The 8,557-nt window shown below is 41.1% G+C and overlaps 1 long non-coding RNA gene across 1 annotated transcript; it reads right to left on the bottom strand.

Moving 5' to 3' along the window:
* Window positions 1-4,082: 4,082 nt before the first annotated feature.
* LOC147975557 (uncharacterized) lies at window positions 4,083-6,766 on the bottom strand. Its single transcript, XR_015602052.1, has 6 exons — window positions 6,503-6,766; window positions 5,992-6,086; window positions 4,701-5,041; window positions 4,469-4,553; window positions 4,290-4,383; window positions 4,083-4,185 (listed from the first exon to the last, which is right to left on the bottom strand). It is a non-coding gene; the product is annotated as an uncharacterized LOC147975557 (long non-coding RNA).
* Window positions 6,767-8,557: the final 1,791 nt, after the last annotated feature.

An 8,557-nucleotide genomic window follows, 5' to 3' on the forward strand; every position in this document is an offset into this window, starting at 1 on the left:
GCACGCCGGAGCGGCGGCAGCGCAGAGGGAGGACGGCGGCGGCGGCCATGCGGGGAGTCGGGGAGGCGCGGGTGCGGGACGCCTACGGCTCGCGGCGGCGGCGGCCGGGCCAGGTGGGCCGGATCTGGGCTCGCAGGGCCTGGCGCGATGGAGGGGAGCCGGGGTGGTGACGTGGCGGTGCATCATTGGAGGAGCGAGGCGGCGATGCTGATGTGTCGCGACGTGATTCGTTGGAGTGAGGTGGCTGGAGGCGGTGGACACGTCCGGTCCGGGACGGACATGTCCGGCGGCATGCGGGGGGGGGGGATTTTTAGGGTTTCAACTACGCGAGAAATCCGGGAGGCACACATATATATAGGTAGAGGGAGCTAGGAGAGTCCAAATGAGGTGTGGTTTTCGGGCACGCGATCGTGATCGAACGACCGAGATGATGGAGAGGTCTTAGGTGGGTTTTGGGCCAAATTGGAAGGGTGTTGGTATGCAACACACACAAGGCTTTTTCGGTCCCTCGGTTAACCGTTGGAGTATCGAACGAAGTCCAAATGGCACGAAACTTGACAGGCGGTCTACCGGTAGTAAACCAAGGCCGCATGACAAGTCTCGGTCCAATCCGAAAACGTTTAACGCCCGCACACGAAAAGAGGTAAAAGGGGACACTGGGTGACATAGGAGTGCCGGATTGCAAAACGGACAACGGGGAAAATGCTCGGATGCATGAGACGAACATGTATGCAAATGAAATGCACATGATGACATGATATGCAATGCATGAAACGCAAGCAATGACAACGTAACAACAGCGAATAACTGGAGGACACCTGGCACATCGGTCTCGGGGTGTTACAACACTCCACCACTACGAGAGGATCTCGTCCCGAGATCTAGGATGACACCGGGGGAAGAACGGAAAAGAAAGAGAAGAGGTAAAACTAAGTTGCTTCTTTGACAAATGAGTGAGACCAAAGAACCTTGCAAAGGTTGAACAAATGAAAGAAAGAAAGCAATGGAGATGAACAAAGTTGAAAGCACACCGGAAAGAAAGAGGAATAAGAAAGAACCAATTCGGTAGCATTTCGGTTGAAAAGAGATGAAAGACTTGATAAAATGAGAGAGGTTGAGCAAAAGGGACACAACACTCCGGTTAAATGGATAAACCAAGAAAAGAACAGGATCCTGACAAGAACAAGAAGAAGGTTTGAAGAGAGCCGCAACACAATGCCTCCGGAACAAAAGTAAGAATGGAATGAATGAAGGGAAAAAACGAGAGCACGCTTACAACAATGCTAGAACTGATTTGTTGGAAAAACCAACAATGAAAAGAATAGGATTGATATGATCTTATGGAATACATCTCAAATTATGAGGTGACAACCTGCCACTCACAGGAAAAGAATTGGATTGATAAGAACAAGGAGGCGAGAAAATTATTTCATCGGGAGGATAAATGAAGAACTTGGATCATTGATAAACACCATAAGAGCGACAATCCTTAAAGCAAAGCTTTAGGTGAAATATAACCCAAGATAATTCCAACAAATAGGTTGATGGGTTTAAAATACCTCATTCTTAACAATATGTGAATCATGAAACATGAGCTCAAATTATCAAGAATGACATAATACCACCTCCAATGATACGGTAGAAAGAATTGCACTCCGGATTGCAAGATGAAGAATGCTTGAGCTCCTTAGAAAAGAACCTCAATGAACATTTCGAGAAGGAATATAAATCCTTGATGAACCATCATGTAGAACCTTCATGAAGAACTCCGGTTAAAAGAACGATCACAAAGAAGTGAAGGATGAAAAGAATAAGGTTGAAGCCTTGAAATGATTAGATGAAGCTTGCGACGAGATAAAAGAGAGATCTTGAAACTCCGGGAAAAGAAAAAGATGAACACAATTGGAATCAAGAAGTTGATGCACCTCTGGAATAAGGAATTAATCGCTTGGATGAACAAGAATAAGAATTACGTTATGCATATCCTTCACCAATTTAAATTGATGACAATCAACATATTTGTCATACTACTTATTCTCGTAGAAAGGATTAAGATAGATATAGCGAAAACATGGGAAAACCTTCAACGAACCACCAGTACAATTGAATGAACGAAGATAACATAAAGAAACACCAGGAAGAATTAGCAAATGAACATGAGAGAGTTTAGATACAAAAGAATGAAGAGATCATGAACTGATTAGAGGATATTTGAACGATGCACCGGTAAGATTTAGAGAAAGAGAGCTGAAAGCTGAGAATGAATACTTCTGAGGTGGTGGCCTTCGGAGAAACAAACTGAAAAGACTCTTGAATTGCTCCGGATGGATGAAAAGAATTCTCACAATCGTAAACAATTATGAGAGGATGGCATCAAGCTAGAGCCATGAATCTCTGACAGAACGCATAAGATATGGAGGAAAAATTCTTCTTCGGTCTTCAAATGTTGAGAATGATGACGAGAAACACCACCATGAATTACTGAGGCACTCCGGAATGAAGAATCACTACAAGAGATCGGGCCTACTATGACGAGCTAAAAAATGTCAACGAATAGCTAATAACGTCACAAATTACCCCCTGGTGACATTTTATGGGTGTCACAAGCATCGTCACGGAATCCCCGTCATAGATTACTCCTAGTGACGGCGCACACGCAAAAACGTCATCGAAATTGGGACCTTCAGTGACATTATATAGAACGTCATCGACTTACTATTTCCATGACGATCAATTAATGTCACATGTTAGGAGAAAATATGCCGTTTTGTACCATATTCGGTGACGAGGCAACGTCACTAACTTTACGCCACATCAACACCCGAGCAGCTATCCCACTAGTAGTGCCATTACTTTTATTATGGATGAAGATGACGCCATCAAAATATATTTACTTTCTTTCAAATCTAATAATGATGAAAATAAGTATTTATTTCACATCACATCACATAAGATTATATAAAAAAGTTGAAGACAAAAAACACATCATAAATTGATATCAAAGACAAATCATATTATGTATGAAATCGTCTCAGCCAAATCATTCTGTAAACAAAAATGGCGGTAAAAAGTTGACTCAAGTTTAACATAGATAATAGACAAGATGAAAACTAATATTAACTAAAGACCACATATGTTATCCTGATGATTGCAATGTAAGGATGGCATTCATGAACCATCTGGTTGGGACTGGGACTGCAGAGTTGCTTGCTGAGTTGCTTGAGCCCTCAAAAAATCAAGCAGATTGTCCCGTCTCCTTTTGCTTCTTTGCCCAGGTTTCAGTCTTCTCTTGCTGGCTCTTTTTTAAAGCTTCCAATTCTTCTTGATGCTTCTTTTGTATCTCTTAAAATGCTCCCTCTCGTGCTTCAAGTCTTGCGACTAACTCCTCCCGATGCCTATAAATGACAAAACACAACAATGTTGCATCGTAATGAGATGAAAACATACAAGATAACAAGGTACAAGGGTACCAATTTAATATAGATAAGTACATTATTAAATGTCAAGGCAAGCATGCCGACGGGCCAATGAAACAGTAAACTCAAGAATAACTTGTAATGTTTTAAAATATGCATAACCAACAGCTTGATTACAGGAAGCATCACCAAAAGGATATCAAGTCAACAACCCAGGTTAAAAGAAGCACTCCTTAGTTGAACTTTCGTTCACTTCAATGAGTGCACCATGCACACATAAGCAAGAAAAAAGAAACAACAAGAACAGAAAGGGAAATAAGATAATTACCTGTCATTTGCATCTCTTGCCTCTCTATCCTTCTATTCAATTCTTTCTTCTAGAAATCGGATCTAGGCTCATGAAGTAGAGCTCCCAGACCTCCCGGATCTTGATGCATACCCCATGCTAGAAAGGATGGTGCTATGGGCGCTTTCTTCCTTTAGAACTTCAGCCACAATCGATGTATCGGATACTGGCTGCTCACCTTCTGATTGTGCTTCCCTTTTTTTTTCCATCGCATTCTATAGTACAAAGAAAAATACTGATGCTAAGGCAAAGTTCATATGCTAGCAATATGAGAATCTATTTCAAGTCAGAAACAATAGAGGAAGAAATCTTACATGAGCTAGAAGTCCCGACTCAGCTCATGCTATCAGTCTTGCTGTTTGTATGGGTGTCTTTGAAAAACTCAATGGGACTTGGATCATGATTATTGTACTTGTCTTTTTTCTACAAGATATATGAAATTGTAACATTACTACTACTACATATATATATATATAGGCCAGATGCAATAGACATAGGACTACAAGTAAGATATTTGGAATTCTTACAAGTTTGCTGAAATAGGAAACATAGGACATATATCCCGTCTTTTGGTGTTGCCTGACAGCTTCTCAATTTTCCTTATTCATTTTGACATATTTTCTACATAAAAAATGAATATAAGTATTTACATATGGTACAGTAGATGTGAATGCAAAAACTATTGTTGGTATATCTTGTTACAAACCTTGTTTTTTTTCATCAGACCATTTATTGACAAGGCTAGTCCAATTCTCATGAGTAATGTTGGGTGGCTTATTTGATAATGCTTCCTGACAGAATATGTGAATCAATCTTTGATTCAATTATTTGTGATACTTATAGTGCACAATGACATACAAATGATACAAGCAAGGCAAAATTAAAGTCAGTCAATCGACATTGTAGATATTATTTAAGATGTACGTCTGCATGATTACCATTGCTTTGGACTTAGCAAGAGCGACCTTCTCTTCATCTCTCAAATCCTCTTCCTCTACATAGGCCTCCTCTTCAGCATCTGGTTCATACTCTGAGTCACTGCAATCATCAGCACCTCGTGCCTTTTGTGTCAGTTGCGCATTAGGAGCACTAGGGTATACAAGGCTACGAGATATGCTTTGTATGTCTTTAAGAGACTCCTGCTCCGCAGCCTTGCGTTCCGCAATCCTTGCATTCCTTTCCTTCAAATATGCCTCACCCTTGCGTTTCTATTCCGCAAGATATTCCCTGCTATGCATATCACTCTCCAGAACTGGTGGCATGATTTTAGTAACTGAAGCTAGAAAAGATGACAGAGAGTGAACTTAATGAATTGCCGAAAGATCTACCAGCCTACATTATCAACACTAGATGACTGAAATCTGCTTAAACTTGTTTGGAGGAGTACTTGTAACGTACATGATTACATTAACTTATCTCTTGAAACTTGGCTTTCATTGCTAGTAGACAAAAAAGGCTAGATTGTGTAAAATAGTTATAAACAAGCAGCTCTGCTATTAAGTAGTTCATGTGTTCCTTAATACTCAAACTTGGAATTGATGCTTGCCATTAGAGATGGCAGGGCAATATTTTAACAGGTGCAACCGGAGCGGTTGAGCAGGGCCTCAAAAATTGGAGGGCTCACGACCTTTTAGGTAATTAAGATGTTAATTAAACAGAGAATTAATTAGAGTAAACAATGATGGAAATATCGCACCCCAAGGCCCAAGCCACCTCGTACTTCTCTCTCCAATCCCAATCCATCAAAATTACTCCCAGCGACCCCTCTTCTCTCTCTCACACACACACTCTCTCTCTCTCAATGCATTGCTACTATTCCAAAAAAGAAAACAATCTCAAGGCCCAAATTAAATTACTCTAGCAGATCATGGTCATGTACACTAGCAATCACCCACTGGAGCTTTACGTGCAGTCTTTCATGATCTACAACTACAATGCTACTCTGAAGGTTGTGGGAGTTCTCAGCACCCTATTCTTTTATTACTACTCGTGTTTATAAGTACACTACTACATCCAGTTTTTGTTCTTTCTTGAATTTGTGCATCTGGTGCTGAATTCTACATGAAAATTATACTATTGCAGTGATTAACAAAGTATACTCCAACGTCGGGGCTTAAATTTTGATTTGCACAAGGCCTCTGATTTTCTATGTACGGTCCTGGAGATGGCAAAGACATTACTGTATGATGCTTTTGAGGGTTGCAGAACAGATCGAAGTAAACAACTTACTTGGAAATGTGGAGCATCCAGAATTCAGTTAAACAAGAATAACTGCAGACTCGGCCTTTATTCAGTTTCGAACAAGTGCAGACTCGGTCTTTATTCTGTTTTGAACAAGAACAAGTGCAGAATCAATCTTTATTCAGTTTTGAACAAGAACAAGTGCAGACCCAGTCTTTATCAAGAATTCGAAATAAATAACATACACTGTGAACTCCATATGGTAATATATTGTATCAAGAACAAGTGCAGACATTAAGTTTTGACCATCCTAGGTAAGGACGATTTATGGGGTAGCAGAACCACAAACAAGGAAGCCACATGGTCGCTGAATTACAGGAAATCTCACGACAACTGAGTAAAAATCGAGTAAAACTTACAGAGCTACGGGATTAGCCACATGGTCGTTGTATTCAGAGATGTACACGACCACGTTCACTTTTTCTCCCCCAAATCCCTTCCATGGTGATCCCTAACATCTAGAGCTTGCGGGATGAGGAGGGCGGGATGAGTAAATTACCGTCAGCTGACGCTGGTCGCTGCAATCTGTGGGGAAAGAGAGACGGGTGGGGAGGCCTCCTCCAATCCGCTGCCGCTGGTTGATGTAGTGGATCTGAGCTCGGCCGGTCGGGCGGCCTCCTCCAATCCACCGTCGCCGGTCGCTGCGAGCAGGGGGGATAGAGCAGAGTGCTCGTGGGGATGGTTGTGTGGTGGATTCAAGGTCGGCCGGCGGGCGGCCACCCCCAATCTGCCGGCCCTGATCGCCGTAGTCATGGGATATAGGAGAGTCAATTGAATCTGGCGAAAAAATGGCGGGGTGGGCGGTGGCCTTTAGCGGTGCCTCTTCGCGGGCGAAATAGAAGGAGAAAATTCGGCTGGGCCTTTGACGGGTGGGGACAGGATGCGGGAAAAAGAAAGAGAAACGGAGGGGAAAGAGTTTTTCTAGTGTGCAGATTGTTTTATTTTTCAGAATTTAATTTCAACATAATGGTATTCAATTCATTTAATATGAAATAAGTAGCAAATGATTATTAAAAAAAGTAAACCTTGCATAGACATTATGATGTGGTATTTTCCATGTACTCTTTTCTAGAGAATTGTAAATATATATGGCGAAAGTTGTACATGTTAGATAACGTATAGAGGTGTCTTAAATATGTGATCTTGGAATAAAACAAAATGCAAACGAGTGAATTTTTGTACTACTCCCTCCGTCTGAAAATAATTGTCGTAGGAATGGATGTATCTAGATATATTTTAATTTTAGATACATCTATTTTTATCTTTTCCGACAAGTATTTCGGGACAGAAAGGAGTACTTGTGTAAATAAAATTGGTAATGTCAGATGATGGTTTTCAACGACGATTGTTTAGAGTCCGAATCTACTCATCCGCGTAGTCCCCAACCTCTAGTGTAAGCGATCTAGGATGTATAAAGCCCTTTTTTAGATGTATAAAACTCCTTTTTTATCAAGAGCACTCGTTGGTAGTGGCATGCAACTAGACATGAGGTCGTCCGATCATTGTACCCAACTTTTTTCATTCGACACAAACACACAAATGAATCTGTCCTAGAATTGGGCCTACTGTTCCTATAATTATCCATGATATACACATTTTTCTGTCAACTACTACCTACCATTTTTATTTTTGAGATCGAACCAAACAACCGCAATGTCATACACATCACCTCACGAACAACCGTAATAACCTTATTTTCCATGCCATTGACTATTTATGAGATACAACAAAATAATTCCATCGCTAGATAAAATGTGAGTAAACAATGGGGGGTCCCATTGTCAACATTGACATGTGGGTCCTACCATTCAATAAGATGTGAAGCATCTATGATGGGTCCCACTTCTAGACGTCACATGACAAAAATGAGCATCATACATTCGTAATATTCGGTGACTTTAATAGGTTTGTCATCAAAATTACCAAATCGTCATAGAAATTGGCGGACTGGTGGCACTCAACCATTGAGGCGATTTTGTGACGTTAACCATCACTGATTCATGGTGATCAGTGACGCCACCTATAAAACATCACACATTGGGTATCTGTGTGACGTTATTCACCATCGTCACGAGGATTTTCGTCACAGTATCTCAATTTTCTTGTAGTGAATGGAAAGGTTGAGCCAACGATGAAAGAATTTGAAAGATCAAGGAGAAAGGCATTTGACTGATGATAACTCATTCTTGCGTCAAACTTGGAAAAGAATTTGAGAGTAACGCCGGGAAAATAAGAAGAGTCGGGTAAGATCCTGGGAAAAGACCTGTGGGTTAGGGCCCAATCAAAAGAAACACCATTGAAATGATTACTTGAAAAGAAAGATTGCACCAGTTGAATTAAATGGCTAGAGTGAGATAACAACCTCGAAATAGATTGAACTGATCTTGAATGAAAAGACAGGCCTTTGAGATATCTTGAGCACTCCGGGACAATAGAATAGCGAGAGGTGAACGATTAAGAATAGCACCGGCATGAGAAAGCATTGAAATACGGAAAAGAATATGATCAACACCGAAAGCTTGAATTGGTTCCACCGGAGAAGAAAAAAGAATGA

Source organism: Triticum urartu, chromosome 4A (assembly GCF_056163025.1).
Source record: "Triticum urartu cultivar PI428250 chromosome 4A, HENAU_Tu73, whole genome shotgun sequence".
NCBI classification, from domain to species: Eukaryota; Viridiplantae; Streptophyta; class Magnoliopsida; order Poales; family Poaceae; genus Triticum; species Triticum urartu.